Genomic DNA, 25,483 nt, shown 5'->3' with positions numbered 1-25,483 from the left:
ATCAGGATGATATATGGGCAAAGGATATGTAAAGGTGTCTTGACATCAGAAGGCATGCCTCAGTAGGCCAATGGGAGGTGTAATGATTGTGAATGGTGTCGAAATCATTATACTCCACACACACACACACACAGGTTGCCAGTACTGACATGCATGGGTACATTGCTTCACAGGTGTGTAGTGGTTGACTGTGCCAGATGGTTGTACAAGGCTAGCTAAAGGGTATACCTTGGCATCAGGCCACACAAAAATGGTCTGCAGTATGGCTCAGGGGTGTATTGTCTGGATTGGCCCAAACAGGTAGGTATTGTACTCACCATCCAGTCATCTGGGTTACTATTGTGGGTGGCCAGTGCTGTGCAATGCTTGCCCTGTATATGTTCTATAGTCCATGACATGGATGGTGTCTGGGATGTGCACACATCCCACATGCATGTTCTGTGACATGTGGATGTGTACCTGGGGTGTCTGGGGCATGTTGTGTACACATATTGTTATCATCAGATGTGTCATTCTTGGCCTCATGTGGTGGGAACTGCCAATGGACAGCAGGTTGACTCTGCACCTACAATGATAGCATGATACAGGTATTCCCTGGTGTCAGTGGCATCTGTCTATACAGGGCATGTGTATAAGGCATGGTATGTCCTTTGTGGGTTACATTTGCTGGCACTACAGTTGTTGCAGGTGTCCAGTGGGGAACATAGTGAAAGAGCACTGTATGCAATTATATGCCTATTGTAGTGATGCGACAGGGTGCCATGCCCTCTGTAGTCTGCTGCAATCATGCCATGGTTACTACCTGTGGGAAATATGCAGGGAACTACCAACATAGTGGTTGTTGCCTAGCCGAGTGTATTTGTGTATGAGACATGGGTAGAGAGTGTTCTCTGGGTAATACAAGGGTTGCCTAAATTGTTCACCAGGCCTTGATGTCACATGTAGGGGTATGGATTTTCAACCACAGCCTCTCTGCTGTTTGACATCTGTTATCCTTGTAAGGTGGACATTGTGACATATAATAGGCCCACCATATAAGAAATTTGCAAAACCCACTCTACAATGAGTCGAGTTGTTACACACTCACACCCACCTCCACACAGGATATGAATGACACACACACACACACACACACACACACACACACACACACACACACACACACACACACACACCAAGTCTCGCAGTTGGCATGGTTGGGATTGGAACTCCTAACTAACTAGTACATCACACTACAGCATTAGGCAGTCATAACAAACACCACAGAGATTACTGGGTCGGTCTTTCCCCAAAGGTGTATTTCAAAGTGAATAACATCAGCAGGCTTGCCAAAGAAGGTCAATGGAGGCTGAAGTGACTGAATGGCCTCAAAAGCATTGCTCCCTACACAGAAACACACGCACACACACACACACACACACACACACACACACACACACACACACACACACACACACACACACACATATCCACACTTGCAGTGTCTGGGAATAGAACTCCTACCTACCTAGTTTATCACGCTACAGCATTACACAGTTATAGGACACACCACAGAGATTACTTGGCTACGCCTTCTTCAAAGGTGTATTTCAAAGTGAATGACATCAGCGGGCTTGCCATAGTAGGGCAATGTGGAGTGCAGTGTGTGTGCATTGGCCATAACCCATTCATCTAGAGGCAGACACACAACACTCAGGCACGCACAAGTTTATATTCCACAGGTACGTGTATACATCTGCTAGATAACTACTGACTTCTTCAGTCAGGTTGCAGAGTTAGCACAAGCACCACAGACACTATAGTGCTGAGGGATACCAAATGCAACTGTCTATACAGTGACTGACATTTGCACATCATGTGGTTTTAGCCAATTGGATGTGTGCTGGGTGGGACAGGCCTCATGATGGAGGGCTCTTTGTCACTGTCACCCTCTTCCACACATCTATGTATGTGTATTTTTGGCCTATTATAATGTGTTGTCCTTGGATATATGTGTGTATTCCTATCCAGTGTGTGTGCAAAGCATGACTGGTGTGTACTGAGGAGTGTGTGCACTAACATCTGCAACTGTCAGATATGTATGGTCCACTGTTATTGCCAGACATGGGATTAAGTGTATGGGCATGGGTTACCTATCAAAACATCTACTCTTCATAAAATCTAAACTCAAAACATCAAAACCTCATAACATCGAATCTCAAAACATTGAGCTGTAGGAGGTCCCTGTCCACCCTATAGCACTCCACTATCTAAAGCTCATGTAGTCCCTGGTAGGTTACCCTAGGTCTGTACGCTCTTCTCCTTCTCCTCACTGTGGGTTGGTTGGCAGCATTCTCATCCTCACCACCCTCAGCCTCTTCCACATGTTGATGTATGATAGCTGCTGCAGCCCCTATCATTTTGTTGCTTTTGTTTGTTAAAATTTCCTCACTTGTGTACACCGGTGGTGTAGAGTATGTGGGGAAAAACAGAGGGTAAAATGTTTGCATAGTTTATAGTAGTGTGCCGGACTGGGCTGGTCTGCTGCCTGTGTAATTGGCTGATTCTGATACATTTCACCTGCCAGCTATGCTAGTTCTCCTTGATTACCTTCTTTTTTTAAAAGTGCGGTGTGTGGTGCGCACACCCACGTAGGCAATGTAAAGAGTGCTAGACAGCCTTAGACACACACCCTTGCTTAGCTCTGCTAAGCTAAGGGCAAACCCAAGCCACAGGGCTCCAATAAGCTTACAGTATGTCTGACACACCCCCATATGATGTCAGCTAACTCTTAGGCTTGCACCATGCTATTCCTGCACTTACACACTTGGGTGCTGGCTAGCACTGAGGGGAAATCTAGGATTCAGTATCATTCCCCTCATTTGCATAGGATTGCCTGCTAATGCATAGTTGCAGGTCCCACACTGAGCCTTCCCCCTTAGCAACCACTATTCACTGGCCATGTTGTCTTCTGCCTGCCATTGAGTATAATGGCAAAATAGTGATTTTGGTTACAATGCTTATTTCAGGTTTTTTATTTTATTTTCAGCCCGATCCCATTTGCGTGCCGCTGCTCTAACTTAAACAGCCATAATCGGCTAAAAAAAAATTTAACTTTTTTTTTTTTTGGCAACTGTTTTACATGCCAGTGGTCATATATTTGGCCATTTCCATGCTTTACACATACTATACACCCTTTGTTTGGAGCTGTCATGGCTCCATTTTGTAGTTTGCAGAAATGTACTCGGTTACTAACAGAGTACATTTCTGCACAATACACTAGTCCTGCACAGCCGGCTGACAGCTACCTGGATCACAAACTCACCTCATTTGCATGATTTTCACTGGCAAATGGGGTAATTTGCATTCAGGAGCTGTGTGTGTCTCGTGCACATCCCTGGAGCTTATTCCTGGATCACACAGCAGCCATATTGCCTCCAGCAGATCATGCACCATTCCTGCATGCCGTGCAGAGCTTGATGAATCCAGGGGATTATCTGACACCAGGCATCACAAACTTCAATCCTAAAGCAATATTGTCCCCTCTCCAAAATACTTTTGTATTCCGTAAGCAGCCCAACATGGTTTGTAGAGCCATGCAAACATGGTAAACACTGTGGTATGCTAATTACAGGATAAGAAGCTGAATTATATGCTAATCAGCCAATCCAAGGTGGAGAAACTATTCAGCAAGATATAAAGCAACTGTGTTTTCCCTGAGAATTCCAAAACCTATCAGAATACAGCCACAGAAAGGAGTCTACACAAAAAGAGGGGCTACTGTTGCTTTAATTTATGTGTATGTGCAGCAGGCTGAAGTCTATGCTGCTGCTGCTGCTGCTAATAGACTAAGGCCAAGAAGGAGAACAGTTTTCAGACCCCAAATAACTTATCACAATCTGCATGAGGTGGAAACTGTAGACTGCTACAGGGTAGATAGGGACACACTACAGGAACTCTGGAACCCTTTGTCCTCTGCTCGGACCCCAGGGCAAACCAAGGTGAACTCATACCAGTGGAGACAAAGGTATGTGTACAACTTAGAATTTTAGCTACAGGAACCATTCAGAGACCAACAGGAGAAATTCTGGGGGTGTCACAGGCATCAGCATCCGGGATCTTCCATCAATTCCTGAATGCTATCCAGTATGCTAATGACCACATATATTTTCCCTGTACTCTTGAGGACAGTACCACAAATATGCAAGAGTTCTACACTACCCTGAAGTACTGGGTGCCATAAATGGTACACATATAAAAATGAAGGCACCACCCAGGGAACAGGTAAGGCTCTATATATATAGAAAGATCTTCTACTCTAGTAACTGCCAAATAATTGTGCAAAGTTAAGGGAATCATCTTTAATGTGTGTTTTGGCAACCCAGGCACTTATCACAACTTACATATCTGGCAAACCTCCCAAATGTATCAGATGTTCACTAGGGGTGGTATCCCACAGGGTCATTTACTGGGGAATGCAGGTTATGCACTGGACCAGTGGCTGATGACACGCATCAGAAATGTACACACACCCACTGAAGAATGCCATAATTGAGGCACGCGCTGAAACCAGAAATATCATAGAGCATGTGTTTGGGCTTCTGAAGCCATGGTTCCAATGCCTAGAAATATCTGGGGGAGCCCTGAAATACAGTCCATGTATATATACTGATATCTTTACTGTCTGTGCCATCCTTCACAAAATCATCCTGTGAAAGTAGCTTCAGCAGGATTAACAAGGGGAAGGGGCACACATTCCACCACTAATAGCAAAGTCACTGCATCCACATACAGGTGAGGAGTCAGAAGTGGAACCAACAGCTGCTATGGGTGTAGGCAGCATAGGCATGCTCAATATGCCCTTACATTGGCTAAGAGGCACAGCAGAGCACACTCACTCACCACCTAAGAGGCTAAAACCCCCCATCCTACGCACATACAATGTAGTAACATTGATGCAAGCCAATGCTCACAACCTTTACTTACCAATGTAATGGCTGTGCACTCCTATTATCATACAGATTCAGCCTTGAACTAAAACTATAGCAACTGTTGGATTTACAAGCTAAATGTTGAACATGGAGTGTTAAAACAGAATTGTGTAATAAAACAAAAGAATGGCATATCCTTGCATGTTGTTACTGGGTATGTAAGTAAGTAAAAGGTGAATGATTTGTTCAGCAATGACTTTAACATGTGACAGCAGAGACTTATGTGAATACAAGTGTCCTAGATCAAGTAATAGGCCTCAGGCATAAAAGATTCACACATCCATACCTCTCAAAAGTACTGATAGTCACTATAAGTCTTCAGTTTGGCCTCATACTTTTGTAGTGGAAAATAATTAAAAAGAGAAGTTGGGAAGTAATGAGATACATTTCAGTTTTAGACTTCTCAACCCTCAGAAGATTATTAAAATTACTGATGCAAAACATGTTTTGATTCTATCAATTGTCTAACCAAAACATGTCAAAAGTCCAATTAGCAAAACAACATCACATATGCAGGTATACTAACTAAGTGAGCTATAGAAACTGTATCAAACAAAGCAAATAACTACCAGAAACCACAAAAAAGAGAAACAAAAAGTAAAAAGCCCGACAACTGGCACTGCCTGGAATTTGCACTGCCATGTCCATGCCCATAGTCAGATGCACTGTTGCTACCTGACTGATGTCTGCTGGATGAGCTCTCCTCATGAGGATGTCCAGGACCATGACCCCATGGTCTGCCATGTCTGAGTGTGGACACCTCAACCACTGATGGAGCAGTGGAAGTAGTGCCACTATGGAAGTGTGATCGGGCACAGCCACATCGGCTAACATCAGATAATGTGGCTACCTACACCCACTTGGATACTGTCCTCCTCACAGCAGATGTTCCATCACAGACACTGCCCATTCCAATGTGTCATTCATCTGATCCATTCAATCGGCAACATGGTGGAGGCAGTCACGCATGTCAAACTGTGCCACATCTGCAGCTGTAAGCATTTCTCTGGAGAACTTGTTGGAACATGGATGTGCCTCCATGACATATGTTGAGTGGCACAGGAAAACACACTTGGATCAGATGGAAGATGGACAACAGGCCTCCTCTGAGAACCCCTAACAACCCTCCTGCATGGCACCTCACCAACACTTTGGCTATGGCCAGAGTCAACAGGCAATGAAGCCACAGTAGCCACACTGACTTGATCAAATGTCTCACACTCCGCATGTCCAATACCTGAGGGCTCACAGGAATGGCTTGGCATAGGCCTACTGACTGTGTGGCTGAATGTCAATCTCAGTGTGAGATTCAACCTCTGCACCCCACCCCCCTGACTGTGCCTCTCTTTGGCCACCATCCTCATCAGACTCTGCTCATACTCTGACAGCAGTTAGTAGGAGTCCCACATTTCCACTGTCAGATCACCTGTGATAACACACACAGGCAAAAAATTAATACATGCACAACTATAGTCCAATATATGCTAACAAACTAACAGTGGTGCCACTATTACAGAATGTAAAGCAATACATGCAACAGTCCTGACAACCACATCACAGACTAATTATTTCTTTGAACTGCTCATCAGTACTGACATAAAAATTTGTGGCTTACCATGTGCAGATGATTGTAGGCTTCCTATTCTGGACGGTCCTAGAAGAAGTTAAAGAAAAGCTAAAGACACCATCATCAGAATCAATAGTATACAGGAGGTTAAAACTTATGCCCTTTATATGTACATTAATGATACTATTAACAAGAAGTTGGATGACATGTCTACCACAAGCCCATGTGTAATAAACCAGAATATAATGTATTGTTAACTGTATTGATCTACACTATTCCCCCCAAAAAATTTAATGTTAAACATAACTTAAGTATTGCTGTCAATATTTTACTATACAAGAAGTATTTAACAATTGAGATTGGTAAGCTTACCTGGAAGCTCCTCCTGGGACATACTTGTCCTCGTCTGAAACAGCAGCACTAACGTCCATGACATGCTGTTGTGCACTTTCCAGTGAGCTGTCTGGATTCCTGACAGTGGACAGAAACTCTTCATTTGGTGTCAGTGGTGGATCTGTAGTAACCCCTCACCCCTGGTAGCCAGTAGTTCATGGGCCACTGCAGCTGCTGTCCTCTGGGAAGATAAAATCATGTCAGTAGCCCTATGGCACACCTGATCATATGTCCTGCTCTGACCACATACTATGTTCACATCAGCAAGTATCTGATGCCAAATTTGCATTTGGCCAGACACATCTTTATGCCCTCTCTCAAGCCAAAAGGCACCATGATGCCTAAATGCTTTCAGAATGATTTAATTTTCAGGGTTAATGAAGGGGAGTTTTCAGGGATTGAAATGTCTGGGTGCCATAGTCCTAGTGACATAAAACACCAAAGAAGGATAATACACATAAATATCACATACATTAAAGTGATGTTTAGATATAACACATAAAAGGTGAAGGTATTTCACTATTACCTACTGGGGAAACATAAATTAGTCAAGATATTCAAATATAAAAAAAGAAGTGTGGTCGTTACATATTACAGCCACACACACAAAGCAAGGCTGGATCCAAAACAAGGGGAGTATCAATAGTAAAATCTTGTTTGTGTCAAAACAGAAATGCAGCTTTACTCCCCCACCCCCAAAACAACAAACAAATGACACATTTTGCTAACAAACTATTAGTGAAATACTAAAAGTGCTATCAAATAAACTGCCCCTGAAACATGTGCTGATTTACCACAGAGCATTTCATTTTAAATAATTGCCAGTCATGTCAACCTGTGGCCAGCACTCCTTTAGAGGTGTGAAATATCCATTCTAAAAGACTAACACCCCTGTGTCATTGACAATATAAGACATTTACATTTCACAGAAATAACAATAGAAGAGTGTACAGAGTAAAACAATTGTAACATTAGCACTTGTGATGACAGTTAATAAGGTTGTGCATCTGAGAAAGTGAAACGTCCTGACAAACATGCCTATGCCATCAGTACACTTGGAAGACATGCGTATAGATAAAGGTAACATTTGCTAATACATTATATACTAACGGATTTTTCTTACTGACATTTCAGCATATACAGTGCATAGTCTGAAAATGCAAGCATATCTTATCAAGATCAGTAGTCTTCTGTGCAGATAAATCCCAAAGTAATATCTTCTTCTGTGTTATCACATAAACAAAGTCACCTCACCTTCAGGTTCCCTGGCTACACAGTTCCCTTTTTATAGTGTAGATTCAGGGCTGTGAGCATCATGAATATGCAAATGAGGTGTGAACTCATTAGAATTTCCGAATCCCAAATACTTGGCTTAGTGCTGCAAATGTAAACATAGTGCAGTCACTCCTGTTTGTTGCTAATGGATTGCAACTGTGAATAATTACTGGTAGGGAAAAGGAAAACACAGCAGCAGTTCAGACTCCCCTACCTCCAGCTGGTCAACCACAGCCCATAAGGCATAGCAACGTACCCAACACTCTAGTCATAGGTAACTCTATAGTTAAGCAAACTGATGTTCCACTCACCAGGCTAAACAAGGAGAAAGTGACTGCCAGCTGCTTGTTAGGTGCCAGGATCTGCCATATAATGCATGCACTCAGGTCACTCCACAACAAGTACAAATATGACTCTGTCATTGTCCATGTTGGTGTGAATGACCTGAGATGTACCTCCCTGGACTACATGAAAAGAGACAGGGAGGAGCTGTCCGATCTTGTAGCCCAGGCAGGCATGACCTGCCTGGGATGATAGGATCGACAAACCAGGACATTTGCCAGCCAGAGGCCTGCACCTGTCAGCCTTTGGGGGATTTCTGATACCGCTAAGGCTATTGCCACTCCTATAGTTTTAGGCAAAGATTCAAATGACAAAATTCACCCACGTGAACAGGTAAAGCAAGCAAGATCTGAGGGATTATACAAGTACTAACTCTGGGGCAACCAAGAATCCAAATTGTAGCTTGCTACAGATCCCCCACCATGCCCCAGGATTCCCACTCCTCATTTCTTGATACACTGGAAAATATTAAGGTAAAACCTAACACCCTAATAATGAGCAATTTCAACTACACCACCATTAAATGGGAAAACTACTCATGTACCAACTCTTGTGCTCAATGTTTTCTGGAATTCATAAATTCCAATGCCTTGGATCAACGTATCCACACTCCCACCAGGGGCAGCAATATCCTAGACCTGGTAATTAGCAATATGGGCAACCGGTGTTACACAACAGAGGTCAATTCCTCGTTGGTCAGATCTGACCACAAGCAAATCACCCTAGACATCCACAACCCACCCCCACCCTCCATTAGGGAAACCACCATAACAAATTTCTCCAAAGCCAAGTTCACGCTTCTTAAGACAGAAGTGGCAAACTTCACAACACCCATGCTGACGGACAATAGAGGTATGACTGCTGAATCCTATACAATTGCAATTTATAAGCAGTTACACGAGTGCATGGATCATGCAATTCTTAACAGATCCAAGATGCTATCCTCCAAAAAAAGGAAGCCAATCTGGTGGTCCCCTGACCTAAACAAACTCTACAACAGAAGAAAGAAACTGTTGAAAATACCATGATTGGAGGATCTCCATGGTCAGCCTCAGTAAGAAGCTGAGATCCCTCATAAAATCATCCAAAGCTAGTTACGAAAACCGAATCACCACTGATTCTAAAGACAACCACAAAGCATTCTATAGCTATGTCAAGAATCTCAATGGCAACACTCAGATCTGCTCTGAGTTGCAGCACAATGGCACTAAATATACAGAACCAACTGATATTGCCAACATCCTGGCAGACAGGTTCAGTGCTAACTTTACCCCTCTCTCATCCCCTAAAGGGCCCATCTCTATATCAGAAGAATGCAAAGTTCCTGTAATCACAGCTGCACAGGTAAAAAACACACTCTCCAAAGCCAAGAACACAGCATCCATGGGACCTGACAACATCCCAGGCTGCATTGTACATGAACTGCAGAATGAACTGGCACCCCACCTAAGAACCATGTTCAATCATAGCCTCACCTCAGGCTTTGTGCCTACTGAATGGTGCATAGCAATGGTTATCCCACTCCACAAAGGGGGAGCCACCAAGGACCCCGGGAACTACCACCCCATTAGCCAGATGAGTCTGGTCTGCAAGGCTATGGAACGTATCATGGAACTTATAAACAATGACATTGGTAATCTCCACACTCTGGACCTACCCAGTTCGGGTTTGTAAAAGGCAGATCATATCTCCTAAACCTGATAGACATCTTTGAAGCGGTCACCAAAGCCGTAGATATGGGTAAGGTGGTTCACACAGCCTATCTAGATCTCGCCAAGGATTTTGACACCATCCCCCACTCTGGAATTATAGATAAACTCACTAAACTAGGTATAAATCCCTATGTCACAAGATGGGTTGCCAACTGGCTCACTGACAGAACCCACACTGTAAAAGTAGCAGACTCTAAATCCAACTTCAGACCAGTGACAAGCGGAGTAGCACAGGGCTCAGTCCTAGGTCTTCTCCTGTTTGGTATCTACTTCTCTGAAGTACAGGCTAACACAGAAGGTCTTTGGCTAACAAAGTTCACAGATGACTGCAAACTAGGAGCCATAATCAAAACTCCTAATGATGTGGACATCCTACAAAAGGGCCTCACTGAGACAGATGCCTGGTGTCAAAGTCATGGCCTCAAGCTCAATGCCAAAAAGTGCATTGTCATTACTTTTGGTAAAAACTCTGTACCCATGAACTACCATATAAGTGGCAGTCTACTTAACACCGAAAGTGTAATAAGAGACCTTGGGACATAGGTGGACAGTTGTCTCTCCTTTGATAATCACATCGCCACAGTAGTCAGGAAATCCTTCTACGTGGCACACCTCATCACAAAAGGTTTCTCATTCAGGAAAAAAGAGGTCATTGTTCCCCTCTACTCATCACTCATTAGACCCATTATAGAGTACAATGCCCCTTTTGGTATGCACCTCACAAGACATCTACAACAACTGGAAAGGCCACAGAAATACCTCACAAAGAGGATTACTGGCCTCAAACAGATGCCCTACGCAGACCTTCTCAAAAAACTCCAGCTTTACTCTGTCACATATCGCCTACTCAGAGGCAATCTCTGTCTAACATACAAAGCTATGTCAAACCCAGAGCTGTTGGACATGCTTTACTTAAAGAAATCCCAATCCCTCTGAGATACACGCTCTATGGACCTAAACCTTGTCACCACAATAAACGGAACATGCTGGATGAATAGATTCCTGTCCCAGAGACTTCCCATACTCTGGAACAAACTACCTATCTATATCAAACAAAGCTCCTCATTAGAACTCTTCAAGAAAAATCTTGATGATTGGATGGAAGATAGGAAATTCACCCTGGGGATCACTTTTGTGGCTCTGTTTGACAGGGGCACAGGAAAATAATTTTCTTGGGTGGCAAAAGGCAGGGTACCATTTGGCTAAGCTTATATAGGCCCTAGGGCCTATAGGCTAGTACCTACCTATGAACCTATGAACCCAAACACAAACAACATGATGAATTCAACAAAACCAAATCACTCAGATATTCCACTATGTAAAGTGTGTATAAAATCCTAAACTATTCACAGATCTCACTTTAAAAATTATAAGTTGACATATTCATCAGCCACTGAATATTAAAACCATACATCTTCCACATTAGCTACAAAACAAATTATTTTTTTTTTTTATATGGGAGCTTTGGTCCTACATCACTTTATCAATATGTACTAACTCGGAGAATGCACAATCAGTTTATGCTAGTCAACAGTATGCATCTTAACTTTATCATAAACCAATTAATATAGCATGTAATGGGTCTATATTACGATGTCAACAGAGCTGCTCATTGAACACCTTTACCTTGAAACATATCCACCAAAATACCAAAACTTTGAATGGCCACAGAAGTGATTTTTCCCAGGGAAAATAATCACTGGGCAAACAATAAACAAAACAAACTGAGAAAGACAATGGGAAAACCCCCTGGGAAAAATTCATTTATGTAGCCATTCGGAGTTTTGGTATTTCAGTGAATATGTGTCGATAAAAGGACATTCGATGAACAGCCCTTTCAAAAAGGTAATATAGACCCGCACTTAACAACTCATGTAACAAAATCGGAACTCAGTGAAAACACTTTGACAGAATGAACTGCATCTGTCTATATGTGTGTGTGTGTGTGTGTGTGTGTTTCTAAGTATTTATAGCTATATTTATCTATATGTACACGCACGTGCACACACACACACACACACACACACACACACACACACACACACACACACACATATCCATATCTATATATATATAAATCTATAGAGGTATATATAAATAGAGAGGGATAATGGCAGAACTGCACCCTTTCAGAGATAATTCAGCAGCTGGAGCAGCATTCACTAGTTAACTGACTTGTTTTAATAAAGTAGGAAAATGGATATTGAAAGAATCAAACCCAGGACTATAGTATAATGCTTGTAAGTAGTTTAGAACCTTAAAATTCTGTGCTGAGTTATCAGACTGCTGGTTGCACAAACTATTGTAAATCAGTTTGATTATTCACCTACAGACAGTACATGGGACAGATGGTAACATGAAATTTAAATCTGTCAAACTTTCAACTGCCCTCAGACTACCATATGGATTGCAATCTGGATTTTTTAATATAGCATTAAGGCTATGATCTGTTAAAGAGCTTCATCCAGTAATTCTCCGTTTGATTTATTCATACTTTAATTAGCAAGAGAATGTAGCAAGGGAAAATTCATTCTCCATTTATAGTACACTTTGGCAACTATAAATTTCAAGGTACAGATAAATAAGATAATTTCCAAGGCAATTAATTGTTATTAGAAAATTAGTTATTTTGCCGAGTATCAACAGAAGAAGCATATGTAAATTAGATAGAATTTTCCTGAACCAAAATAGGATTAAACCCGCATGTAGAGGTGCCTGTAAGTGTTAGTATTTAGGGAGTGGAAAATAAGATACTGGAAAAGCTTAGTCAAGAGTTCTAACCCTGTAGATCTTTCATTTTTTCTTCATTTAAAACCCACATTGCCATCTCCTCCATTTTGCATTTTTATGGGCATCATTAAAATGGTCTAGGACTGCTTGTGCAGACTGGTTTTCATTGTCTGTCAAACTTCATACCTATCAATTATAATCACAGCAAGGTGCAGACCTCCAGGAGTTATATTTAAGGTAGAAGCACTCCAAGTTCAGCTCACTGAATTAGTCATGTGATTTTGAAAACATTCCCAAAATGTATTTGTTAGGAATTTCTTTTATGCCAAATTGTGTTCATGCAAGTTTCTTTCAAGTAATTGTTCTAGATTCTGGCTGGACAAGTAATTTCTTAGTCCTTTTTAATCCTTACCTGAATATCTAAAGAACAAAATAACTATTGCTGCTTGCTTTTCACATTCTAACTTTGGGAAGTAAGGGGTCTCAAAATACTATGCAGGAAAGGACTCCCCCACCATTTTTTTTATCTAGTATGAATAGTAGACACACACAGCCAGCTCACAGTGCATAACCAGCATCCTCCACTAGGTGACCATAAGGCTTGTCCACATTGACAACTCTCTGTACAGCTGTGTCGGATGTCAGATGTGTGAGTCGTGATAATTTCCAGGGCAGCCAGCACACACATTCATTATAATGCCCTGGGCATCGCACACGAACTGGCAGTTGATGGAGGGGAAGCCCTTGCAGTTGATGTAGACCCTACCCTGCTCACCGGGTGGGGATTTGATGCATATGTGCATGCATTCTATAGTACCCACTACCTCAGGGTATTCTGCTATTTGGTGGAAGAGACGCATATTGCTGGCCAACACCTCACGGGTGTTGGAGAAATATATGTGCTCATCGGCATGTGCTGACATGGCATCCAGGAACTGGTGGAGTACCCTGGATGCTGATGCCTGTGAGATCCCCATGATATCCCCAGTTCGCCTTAGGAAGGTACCTGTGGCTAGTATTCTTAGGCTTACATATACCTTGGTATCCACTAGGATGGGTTTCCCTCTGTTAATTCTGTGAGGTATGGCCGGCACAGCTCAACAATTTACTGTAGGAGGTCCTTGTCCACCCTATAGCGCTCCACTATCTTCAGCTCATGTAGTCACTGGTAGGTTACCCTGGGTCTGTACACTCTTCTCCTTCTCTTCACCGTGGGTCGGTTGACAGCATTCTCACCATCACCCCCCTCCCAGCCTCTTCCACATGTTGATATCTGATAGCTGCTGCAGCCCCTATCATTTTGTTGCTTTTGTTTGTTAAAATTTCCCCGCTTGTGTACACCGGTACACAAGTATTTGGGTATTTGGGAAAAAACAGAGGGTAAGGTATTTGCATAGTTTATAGTGGTGTGCTGTGCTGGGCTGGTCTGCTGCCTGTGTAATTGGCTGATTCTGTTACATTTCACCTGCAAGCTATGCTAATTTTCCTTGATTACCTTCCTACTGCTGTTTTCCCTTCCCATTGCCTTCCTGTCTAAGGCCAGGGGTGCGCCACACAAACACAGTGCTCAGATGTGCACAGAGCTGCTATTTCCTGGTTTACTTTTTTTTTCTTTTAAAACCCGGTCAGCAGCGCGCACATCCACTTGTAAAGAGTGCTAGGCAGCCTCAGACACACCCCCTTGCTTAGCTCTGCTAAGCTAAGGGCAAACCCAAGCCACAGGGCTCCAATAAGCTTTCAGTATGCCTGACACTCCCCCCCTCCCATGATGTCAGGTAACCTTTAGGCTTGCACCATGCTATTTCTGCACTTGCACACTTGGGTGCTGGCTAGCATTGAGGAGAAATCTGGGATTCAGTATCATTCCCCTCATTTGCATAGGATTGCCTACTAATGAATAGTTACAGGTCCCACACTGAACCTTCCCCCTTAGCAACCACTATTCACTGGCCATGTTGTCTTCTGCCTGCCATTGAGTATAATGGCAAAATAGTGATTTTGGTTACAATGCTTATTTTAGGTTTTTTATTTTATTTTCGGCCCGATCTCTTTTGCGCACCACTGCCCTACACTTAAACAGCCAAAATCGGCTAAAAAAAATTAAAAGTTATTTTTTTTATTTTGGCAACTGTTTTCCATGCCAATGGCCATATATTTGGCCATTGCCATGCTTTACACATACTATTCACCCTTTATTTGGAGCTGTCATGGCTCCATTTTGTAGTTTGCAGAAATGTACTCGGTTACTAACCAAGTACATCTCTGCACACTACACTTGTCCTGCATGGCTGGCTGACAGCTTCCTGGATCGCAAATTCACCTCATTTGCATGGTTTTCACCTGCAGATGGGGTAATTTGCATGCAGGAGCTGTGTCCATGCAGGAATAGTGCAGGAGCACTCGTGCACATCCCTTGAGCTTATTCCTGGATCGCATGGCAGCCATATTGCCTCCAGCAGTTCATGCACTATTCCTGCACGCCGTGCAGAGCTTGATGAATCCAGGGGATTATCTGACACCAGGCATCACAAATTTTAGACCTATAGCAATCTTATTCCCCCTCTCCAAAATACTTTTGTATTCACTAAGCAGCCCAACATGGTTTGTAGAGCCGTAAAAACATGATAAACATTGTGGTATGCTAATTACAGAAATAGCAGCTGAATTATATGCTAATCAGTCAATCAAAGGTGGAGGAACTATTCAACAAGCTATAAAACAGCTGTATTTTCCCTGAGAATTCCAAAACCAATCAGAATACAGCCACAGGAAGGAGTCTACACAAAAAGAGGAGCTACTGTTGTTTAAATTTATGTGTATGTGCAACAGGCTGAAGTCTATGCTGCTGCTGCTGCTAATAGAAGGCCAAGAAGGAGAACAGTTTTCAGATCCCAAATAAGTTATCACAATCTGCATGAGGTGGAAATTGTAGAGTGCTACAGGGTAGACAGGGACACACTACAGGAACTCTGGAACTCTTTGTCCTCTGCTCGGACCCAGGGCAAACCAAGGTGAACTCATACCAGTGGAGACAAAGGTATGTGTACAACATAGAATTTTAGCTACAGGAACCATTCAGAGATCAACAGGCAACATGCTGGGGGTATCACAGGCATCAGCATCCAGGATCTTCCATCAATTCCTGAATGCTATCCAGCATGTTAATGACCACATATATTTTCCCTGTACTCTTAAGGACAGTACCACAAATATGCAGGAGTTCTACACTACCTTGAAGTACTGGGTGCCATAAATAGTACACATATAAAAATTAAGGCATCACCCGGGGAACAGGGAAGACTCTAAATATATAGAAAGATATTCTACTCTATTAACTGCCAAATCATGTGTAAAGTTAAGGGAATCATCTTGAATGTGTGTGCTGGCAACCGAGGAACTTAACACTGCTTACATATCTGGCACACCTCCCAAATGTATCAGATGTTCACTAGGGGTGATATCCCACAGGGTCATTTACTGGGGGATGCAGGTTATGCACTGGAACAGTGGCTGATGACACCCATCAGAAATGCACACACACCCACTGAACAATGCCATAACTGAGGCACATGCTGAAACCATAAATATCATAGAGCATGTGTTTGGGCTTCTGAAGTCATGGTTCCAATGCCTAGACATCTCGGGAAGCCCTGAAGTACAATCCATGTATATATACTGAAATCTTCACTGTCTGTGCCATCCTTCACAAAATCTTTCTGTGAAAGCAGCTTCAGCAGGATCAACAAGAGGAAGGGACACACGTACCACCACTAATTGCAAACTCACTGCTACCACATACAGGTGAGGAGTCAGAGGTGGAACCAACAGCTGCTATGGGTGTAGGCACTTAGGCATGCTCAATAAGTCCCTTACATTGGCTAAGAGGTGCAGCAGAGCACACTCACGCACCACCTAAGAGGCTAAAAACCTCCATCTTACGCACATACAATGTAGTAACATTGATATCAGCCAATGCTCACAACCTTTACCTAACAATGTAATAGCTGTGTACTCCTATTATCATACAGATTCAGCCTTGAACTAAAACTATAGCAACTGTTGGATTTACAAGCTAAATGTTGAACATGGAGTGTTAAAACAGAATTGTGTAATAAAACAAATGAATGGCGTATCCTTGCATGTTGTTACTTGGCATGTAAGTAAGTAAAAGGTGAATGATTTGTACAGCAATGACTTTAACATGTAACAGCAGAGACTTATATGAATACAAGTGTCCTAGATCAAGTAATAAACCTCAGGCATAAAAGATTCACACATCCATACCTCTCAAAAGTACTGATGGTCTCTAAATGTCTTCAGTTTGGTCTCTTACTTTTGAAGTAAAAAATCATTAAAAAGAAGATTATTAAAAATACTGATGCCAAAACATGTTTTGATTTTATCAACTGTCTAACTTTCTAAGAATAAAACATGTCAAAAGTACAATTAGCAAAACAACATCACAAATGCAGATATACTAAGTCAGCTATACATCCTGAGCATCAGACACAAATGTTATGTATCCCTGAATCCAAAAGATGGAAAACAAGGATATGGCACAGTTATCATCACTTGTACAGGGTGTTGTGTATTGGGGGGGGGGGCTAGGCTGGCACAACAGGTATGTGAGTACATGTGAGTAAGAAACAGAAGCAGGCAGACATTTGTATAATGTAACAAATGTCCAGTGATACAGAATGAGCTTTAAGCTTCATGGCTGAACCATGTAACTGTTGTGTGTGTGTGTGTGTGTGTCTGTATATGCCCTCTGAGTAAAATTGTTGTATGAGTTTCTGCAGGACCAGAGCCAAGCTCTGTGCCAACTCTACATCCTGGTATGTTGAACAGGTATGAGCTGTGCATAGTAGAGGTGGCAGTCTATTGTTGTTGTACCTGACCACGACAACTGGCACTGCCAGGAGTTGCACTGACATATGCATGCCCATGGTCAGATGCACTGTTGCTACCTGACTGATACTTTTGTAGTGGAAAATCATTAAAAAGAGAAGTTGGGAAGTAATGAGATACATTTCAGTTTTAGACTTCTCAGCCTTCAGAAGATTATTAAATATACTGATGCCAAAACATGTTTTGGTTCTATCAACTGTCTAACCAAAACATGTCAAAAGTAAAATTAGCGAAACAATATCACATATGCAGGTATACTAAGTCAGCTATACAAACTGTATCAAACAAAGGAAATAACTACCAGAAAACAAAAAGTAAAAACCCGACAACTGGCACTGCCAGGAATTTGCACTGCCATGTCCATGCCCATAGTCAGATGCACTGTTGCTACCTGACTGATGTCTGCTGGATGAGCTCTGCTCATGAGGATGCCCAGGACCATGACCCTATGGCCAGCCATGTCTGAGTGTGGACACCTCAACCACTGATGGAGCAGTGGAAGTAGTGCCACTATGGGAGTGTGATCGGGCACAGCCTCATTGGCTAACATCAGATGATGTGGCTGCCTACACTCACATGAATGCCGTCCTCCTCCCAGCAGATGTTCCATCACAGACACCGCCTATTCCAATCTGTCATTCATCTGATCCATTGAATCTGCAACATGGTGGAGGCAGTCACACATGTCCACCTGTGCCACATCTACAGCCCTAAGCATTTCCCTGGAGGACTTGTTGAAACATGCATGTGCCTCCATGACATATGTTGAGTGGCACAGGAAAACACACCTGGATCAGATGGAGGATGGACAACAGGCCTCATCCGGGCACCCCTTACAACCCTCCTGCATAGCACCTCACCAATACTTTGGCTATGGCCAGAATCAATAGGCAATGAAGCCGCAGTAGCCACACTGTCCTGATCGAATGTCTCACACCCCACATGTCCAATATCTGAGGGCTCACTGGAATGGGTTGTCATGGACCTACTGGCTGTGTAGAATGGAATTACAGGAGATGAATGAATGTCAATCTCAGTATGAGATTCAACCTCTGCTCCCCCCTGATTGTGTCTCTCTTTGGCCACCATATCATCATCAGACTTTGCTCATACTTGGACAGCAGGTAGTAGGAGTCCCAAACTTCCACTGTCAGATCACCCATGATAGCACATACAGGCTAAGAATTAATACCTGCACTACTATAGTCCAATATATGCTAACAAACTAACATTGATGCCACTATTACAGAGTGTAAAGCAATACATGCAACAGTACTGACAACCACATCACAAACTAATTATTTCTTTGAACTGTTCATTAGTACTGACATAAAAATATTTGTGCAGATGATTGTAGGCTCCCTATTCTGGATGGTCCTAATAGAAGTTAAGGAAAAGGAAAGGACATCATCATCAGAATGAACAGTATACAGGGGGTTAAAACTTATGCTCTTTATATGTACATTAACGATACTTTTAACAAGAAGTTGGATGACATGTCCACCCCAAGCCCATGTGTAATAAACCAGAATGTGTTTTTAATTGTATTGATCTACACTATTCCACCAAGCAAATTTAATGTTAAACATAACTTATGTATTGCTGTCAATATTTTATTATGCAAGAAGTATTTAACAATTGAAATAGGTAAGCTTACCTGGAAGCTCCTCCTGGGACATACTTGTCCTTCCTTGAAACAGCAACACTAACGTCAATGACATGCTGTTGTGCACTTTCCAGTGAGCTGTCTGAATTCCTGACAGTGGACAGAAACTCTTCATTTGGTGTCAGTGGTGGCTCTGTAACAACACCTCACCCCTGGTAGCCATCTGTTCATGGGCCATTGCAGCTGATCTCCTCTGGGAAGATGAAATCATGTCAGTAGCCCTATGGCACACTTGATCATATGCCTGCTCTGACCACCTACTATGTTCACATCAGCAAGTATATGATGCCAAATTTGCATTTGGCCAGACATATCGTCATGCCCTCTCTCAAGCAGAAAGGCACCATGGTGCCTAAATGCTTCCAGAATTATTTCATTTTCAGGGTTAATGAAGGGGAGTTTTCGGGGATTGAAATGTCTGGGTGCCATAGTCCTAGTGACATAAAACACAAAAGAAGGATCTTCTTCTTCTTATTTCGGCTTTTCCCGGTTAGGGATTGCCACAGCAGATCATCTATCCACTCATGATTGGCAATGGAGTTTTATGGTGTTGAGTTGCCAGTCCGGTGCCCAACCTTCCACAGAAGGTATACACACACACACACACACACACACACACACACACACACACACACACACACACACACACACACACACACACACACTCACACCTAGGGCCAATTTAGAGTGTCCAATCCACCTACAGCATGTCTTTGGAATGTGGGAAGAAACCAGAGCACCCGAAGGAAACCCACACAACCACAGGGCGGACATGCAGACTCTGCACAGAAGGCACCCCAGCCATGAATCAAACCAAAAAACCTCTTGCTGTGAGGCGGCAACGCTAACCGCTGCACCACCTTGGCCACCCTATAAAACACAAAAGAAGGATAATACACATAAATATCATGTAAATTAAAGAGATGTTTAGATATAACGCATAAAAGGTAAAATTATTTCACTATTACCCACTGGGGAAACATAAATCAGTCAAGATATTCAAATATAAAAAAGAAGTGTGGTCGTAACATATTATAATCACACACACAAAGAAAGGTTGGATCCCAAACAAGGGGAGTAGCAATAGTAAAAACTTGTTTGTGCCAAAACAGAAATGCAGCTTTGCTCCCCACCCTCAAAACAACGAGCAAATGACACATTTTTCTAAAAAAAAATTAGTGAAATACTAAAAGTGCTATAAAATAAAATGTCCCTGAAACATGTGCTGATTTTAAACAATTGCCAATCATGTCAACCTGTGGCCAGCACTCCTTTAGATATGTGAAATACCCATTCTAGAACACTAACACCCCTGTGTCATTGACAATATAAGACATTTAAATTTCACAGAAATAACAATAGAAGAGGGTACAGAGTAAAACAGTTGTAACATTAGCACTTGTGATGACAGTTAATAAGGCTGTGCATCTCAGGAAGTAAAATGTCCTGACAAACATGCCTATGCCATCAGTACACTTGGAAGACATGCATACAGATAAAAGTAACATTTGCTAATGCAATATATACCAACGGATTTTTCTTACTGACATTTCAGCATATGCAGTGCATAGTCTGAAAATGCAAGCATACCTTATCAAGATCAGTAGTCTTCTGTGCAGATAAATCCCAAAGCAATATCTTCTTTTGTGTTTACATATAAACAAACTCACCTCACCTACAGGTTCCCTGGCTACACGTTTCCCTTTTTATAGTATTGATTCAGAGATGTGAGCATCATGAATATGCAAATGAGGTGTGAACTCATTAAAATTTCTGAATCCCAAATACTTGACTTAGTGCATCAGATGTAAACATAGTGCAGGCACTCCCTCGGTGGTTGTTGCTAATGGGTTGCAACTGTGAATAATTATTGGTAGGGAAAAGGAAAACACAGCAGCAGTTCAGACTCCCCTACCTCCAGCTGATGTGTCAGCCAGGTTAGGCTTACAAAGTGCAGAAGTAATTGTATCAAGGTTTTAAATGTAATTAAGCAGCACACATTTCACAGTTTCTTTTCAGTAACATCCAACCTCACCTTCATTTCTTGACAACTGTATATTTCTGCCACTTAATATTTCCACAGTTTAAGGACAATGATACAGAATGCCTTACAGATTGCATGTCTCAGATTGCTGGTCAGATAAGACAAGAATAGGCAACAAACACAGAGAGATAAGACAAAGCTGCATTTGTAGTCAGAAATGGTTGATCACTCAGTGCACTACTTCTAAAATTAATACATGTATAAACAACTGTCATATGTTTGTTAGTACTGTGGATGATGTTGCAATTGGTTGTATGCACAATGATTTTAGTGATTTGGCAAAGAGGGATACGACACCCTTATTGTGTTTTGAAGGTCCTTTGCAGAGAGAGTTCAAATCTAGACCTGTGCAAAAATATTTCATGTGTACCAACATAAATTTTGTAGTGTTATTTAATAGATTTATTTTCATCATTTCACCTAATTTTACCTTTTATGTGTTTTTCTTATATTTTTTAAATGCCAGTGTTTGCACAGTACACATTTTATTGCAAACAAGGGAAATAGAAACATGATGAATGTCAGGTTTAGCTGTGCTTATTTTGATTGCACAATACATAGCAGCACACAGACATGGACTAGTGGCCCACACAGGAAACAGACAGAACACCCGCAGGCAGGATGTAGACAATTTAAAGGTCAAGAAGGCTACATTGTTGCAGTTTTTGCATTCCAACATGCAACACCACTAAGAGATGTTGCATGTTTTTTAGCAAGCTTCCCCAGCACCTACAGCCATTGAACACATGCAGACGTGATGCAGACAGTCAACAATTTAAAGTGTATACATTCTGTTAATTCTGTTGGGCACTGCAAAAACACTGTAAGTGGTGCTGCACAGCAGGTAAAACACAGAAGTTAAGAATGAATAGGGAATTATGCAGTTGTAATTTAACTATTCCTGAGGCAGCAGGTGCAAATGTAGGATTGTAATACAGACAGTTCTGGATTCTAATACTGGATGTGCAGCATATTTTTATTGTTGCGACAGTCCAGTTATAGTAATGAACAGGAAAATATACAAATGTTATTTCAGTAGTTCTGTGGCAACAGGTGTACATGTAGGGCTGCCTTACATATGGTCCTGGGTTCTAAAACAGGAAATTCCAGACATTTTTACTGTTGTTCCATTTCAAATTATACTTATAATACAGTAAACATAAATAGTGGAGCTGATATGAATTATATGTATGAGTGATAAGACACCCTTACTGTGTTTTGACGGTTAGGATATATGACTGATGGTATAGTGTTTACTATGTTTCTGTAAGTGTAATTCTGCTATCTGGACTTGGATTGCCTTCCCACTTAAATAAGACACATGCACAAATGAATATATATAGAAGGACCTTATCAGGTCACACACATACATGGTTAACACCTCAAATTGTCATCTGCATTTATGAATGATTCATAAGTAGGTCTGAGAAGCACTTCTGTGGCAAAGATGGAAAATCACTGCTATGAAAGAAAATGTTATGTCCCTTATGCATAGGTTTGAATCCCACACTGTAAAAATCAATGTTATCAGTGGATAAAGCCAAACCAAACATGTGTCAGGTCATGAAAGGTATGCCCCTATTGCATGGCTGTAAAGTTAAATCACCTAAAAGTTACAGCAGCAGACACAACTCAAACTAATGTCAATTATCAGATTAACCTTCCAATTTAAAAAAAAATGCGTTCTTCCCTGCTTGGCACTGCTGCTGTCCACTTAACATCATGCAAACACAGTTGTCATCATTGCTTGTGTTTGTGCACTACCAGTAAACATGATAACAGGAATTGGTGAGAAACCATTATTTGCTATTGCTCTACTTTTGGGATTAGACATTTATTTATTTATTTATTCATTTATTTATTTATTTATTTATTTATATTTGTTGACCGGTAGTGTCCGACTGGATGTAGGTCCATTTTCAGATGAGGCCCGGGGAGAAAAGCTCCACAGTTAAAACAAACAGACAGTAGTTACATTGGATTACATAGCAATTAACAATTTACATAGCAATTGCTTACAACATATTTACAGATGAAGAACATAGTACATCAGCAGACAACTAGAATCTATCTGTGAAGTACATAACAGACATTAACAAATGTTACAATAAGAAGTTCTTGCTGTATAATAAGTACTAGGCTTATGAGCATCTGAGCTTGCTATAATCAAGATAGTGGAGTGTCTAGCATTAGAGGGGCAGGTGCCCAATTTAGGGAGCAGAGGTGTGGTGTTCAGGAGTCAAGAATATTTATTGGACTCCTGGTAAAGTGCCACAGCCAAAGGCTTCTACAGAGGGACTATTCTAGCTCTTAGTACAAGTCTGAGGCTTGGAATAGTCTGGCCAAGGCTGTATCCTGGCATCCCATGCACTGGAGAACAGTGTCAACACTACTTCAATAACCTAAAAAGGTGCAAGAGAGATACACTCATCCAGTGGTTGATGAGTTTCAAACTAATGACATCCTACAGTTGTGTAAGTATGCTAATAAAGAAAATTTATAATACATAGAAAGTTAAATATAGTCAAGGCTGGTATGCATAATACTCTTCTATTTTCTTTTCTTTTCATTTCTTTTCTCAGCTAATCCTGAAATTGAATTGACTTAGCAAGCTCATGCTGATCATGTGGAGACTGAGGGAAGCAAGTGGTATGTATGCAGCACAAGAAAAGTATTATTGTAGCTGTAAAAGTTAAAGATAGAAGTTTTGTTTTCTATGCAGTAGTAGCAAAGTGAGTGTGTATATCCTAACTGTAAAAGCATGCATGCATGCATAAGTCTGCAGCACAAATCAACTTTAGGGGTCAAGTGTAAGACTGTAGTCAGAGGTTATGGGCTCAAATACCATAAGCAACAACTATATAATACTGCATTTCTTTAATAATATTACATAAATTAAACTATATACAAGTGGCATAAATGCCCTGCTGATAACTGTAATCTGTGTAACTAGATCAAGTATATGTGTAATATATACACATTGCAAGGATTACCTTGAGCAATCTGTAATTATAGTTTGTAGTTGTTAGAACATATACTTAAATATAATAGTTTAGATAAAATAGCTGTATAATTGTGATAATGCATTGTATGTCACACATGATATGTATTAATTGTATCTTTTTTTTCTCTCACCCAAACCCTTATCTCTTTTTTTTTATTTTCTATTATGTGTTATTAAAATGTCTCCCTGTCATCCATCTATAACAAATCACTAAATGCTTCACAGCGCAGTGAGGTAGACCAACCCCAATGGGTCAGCCTGGCCCTGCTCCACCAGCTCCAGCACCAATGCCCAGTGCAACCTAGCAGTATTGCCTTGTATTATACTCGCTTACGTAAATTTCTCTAAATTGGCTAACATTTCTAGGTAGCACTACCCTGACAGCTAGTGCTGTGATACCCTCTGGGAGTACTGGTGGAGGTGGGGATTTCATTACTCACCAGGAGATGATAGGGTTGATGTGTAGGGTCAAGCACGGAACCATTGGTGTACACCTATGCTGGCTAGAGAGGTTGTTCTCCCTCATGGTCCATAGGAGGAGAAGATGACAAACACTCCAGTAACCAGTTGAGTAAGGGGACAGTGATGATAGTCCTGCAGATGAGCTAGATTCTCACTGTCCCCATGTTTGATGGGAATGAGTTTGCGTTGTCCCTTCCCTCACCCCAGGCATGGTGTCCCCCAACCTTTTGTGTCCCTCACCATCCCTGTGAATTGTCTTGTTTGTCCTGTTTGTCTGCATTTGTTTTCTCACCTACCCAACTTTTCTGTCCCAGAAATAGCAACATTCCTTACCCAGCATTCCTCTCTTACTGAAGTAAAAAAGGGGAGGAGGGCACTTGTTCCATAAAATAAAATATCCCATACATAGC

The sequence above is a fragment of the Protopterus annectens genome, chromosome 4.part0 (genome assembly GCF_019279795.1).
Source record: "Protopterus annectens isolate FY-2018-M chromosome 4.part0, PAN1.0, whole genome shotgun sequence".
In the NCBI taxonomy this organism is placed as follows: domain Eukaryota; kingdom Metazoa; phylum Chordata; order Ceratodontiformes; family Protopteridae; genus Protopterus; species Protopterus annectens.
The sequence above is the reverse complement of the archived record's forward strand: the minus strand, read 5'-3'. Positions refer to the sequence as shown.